Raw genomic sequence first — 2,500 nt, forward strand, 5'->3', positions numbered from 1 at the left:
CATTTACCTGTCCATTGTGGAAAGTGCTATTTGGCTTTATTTTTTAAATTTTTTTGAAGAAATCAGGATACCTAAATTCCTTTAGATTTTGAAACTTTCTTTTAGAGACCAAATTCACCTTTCTAATAAACAAAATTATGATAATCATGACTTGCAGTTAAACCATATGCATAGGTTGTTACGATGTTTTTTACATTGTTTGGAGCTGTGCTGAGTCATCACACGACATGGAAGTTCAGCGGAAGTCATGGGGAATCCATATATACACACAATTTTTACATTTATATTAAAATCTTAGTGAGAAGTCCAACCACCTTCTTCTCCATCACCTCTTCCAATCTGTTAGGCAGAGAAGCTACTTGGTATTTGAAGATGTGAGGTCAGTTGCGGAAGAGCTCCCATGTGTTCGCAAGTGGTCCTAAAGTTGATCTGGTCTCCTCTCCCTCTCAGGCTCCCAACAATTTACCAAATTAGCCCAAATATTCTCTATGGGGTTCATGCCTGCACCCTTACTTGGCCAGTCAAGCAATTCCAGATCTTTCGACCTTCAGACCATTCCTGGACTATTCTGGCCGTATGGATGGGGAAGCGGTCGTGAATGAAAATGGCAGGACCAATTGGCTATTTTTTTCGTTAATCCTGTATATATATATATATGTATATATATATATATATATATATATATATATATATATATATATATATATATATATATATATATATATATATATATATATACGGGTGCGTATGTGTTTGCATTTATGTATGTCTATATTTCTCTTCTGCTAGAAAATTACTCCAAGTTTTGCTCCTATTTTCTCACGTAATCTACTCTTCAACATGAAACACACCCTTCCTCTCGTGTAACGTTAATAAAATCTTACAAAACAAAATCCTATAGAGGTACAGTATTCTAATTTCTCATTACCAAACTTCCTATTATGTAAGTACCCTACATCCACTGTTTTCCATCCTCCCACTTACGTATGTCCTCTCAACAAGTTGTTGGACGCTGCGTTATTCCTGTGCAATTCCTGTTCTTCGTTTCCAGTATATAAAAATCTTCTTCATTCCCATCTGCATTGTACGTAAAAACTGTTCTCACTTCTTCTTTTCAAACTTGGTTACTTCGACTAAATTCCTAAAACCATTCTGAAACACTTTTCTCCTCATTTGAAATAGCCTTCTGTATACTTGCGAGCATGTCTTTTCACACTTCAAGTGCACTAGATTTACATACTTATAACAATCATGGTTGCTTCATTTGCATCATCCCGATAAACTCTCCCTTAAAATATGTGATCAAATTGCCATAAGTTAATAACTCCATTGGTTATTATATGTGAAATTTCACATCTGGACGTTTATCAGTGTTCGGTTCACGACGGGTACAAAAAATATCGAAAAGCTTACGTCTTAGGATAGTCGTCAAGTTCTGTGCCCGAGATGAAATTCGAATGGAAAAATTGAATTTGCTACGCCCTTTTTTTTTTTCCTTTTTTTTTTTTTTTTTTTTTTTTTTTTCTCTCTTTTATCCAGTCTCTCACCCTGACGCATGAAAGCTTATTTGTGGCCAGAGAACATTCTATAAGTCTCTCACGTGTAATGAAGCTGCAGTATTACCCTGAGGGGGAACGTTGCACCCTGCCAATTATGTTGGGATTACGCCAGCAACTCTCTCAAGTGCACTTGCCTGTAAGTATTTCTCGATAAAGATGATCCTGTCATAGAAAATAATTTCAACTGGGAAGTATTTACAGATAGCTTACAAAATTTGTATCATTTATAGTGTCCTTTATAAGACATTGCAGCTCTGGCAACACTAGTTTCCCTTGATGTAAATAAAGGTCAATAAAGCCGTGTAACAGGAGATGAATATGTTCGTTGTTAAATTATCATACACCTGAAATTCTCCCATTGAAATAGTCATAAATGACGAGTTTCGCCATTCATGTGCAAGTTTTTCTGAATTGCCCTCACATTTTCCGAAACAATTACAAACTGGAAACGCTCGCAAAAATCCGAAAATACATTTCCTAACACTGAGGCATTGGTTTAATTTCTGCACGAGCCACCGTCCGTTTTTTTTTTTTTTTTTTTTTTTTTTGTATTTCCCCTTATAATAAAGAAAAAGAAAACCAGCCTCAAAATCTTTAGTGGTTTCATATTATTAACTTTACCATAATGCTCTTTGGACTTTATCGTCTTAGGGAATGTAACAGAGGTAAAAAGAGAGAGAGAAAGAAAGGAGGAAAGTGCTTATGTGATCAAGGAAAATAAAAATGCTGAAGGAAACTCTAGAGATTATTCTCGGGGCTTCGTTTGGGTCATAAGTCAATTGACTTTTTCATCTTGCACATCTGTTTTATTTAATCTCCCCAAATAATTCCATACTTACGTAGATAGAGTCTTAGTTTTTTTAAGCAACTGTTTTTATGTTTTGATGCGTTAACAGGGAAACCATAAAAAAAACTCTCGCAAGAGGCCATTAGAATTATCT

The sequence above is a fragment of the Macrobrachium nipponense genome, chromosome 16 (genome assembly GCF_015104395.2).
Source record: "Macrobrachium nipponense isolate FS-2020 chromosome 16, ASM1510439v2, whole genome shotgun sequence".
In the NCBI taxonomy this organism is placed as follows: Eukaryota; Metazoa; Arthropoda; class Malacostraca; order Decapoda; family Palaemonidae; genus Macrobrachium; species Macrobrachium nipponense.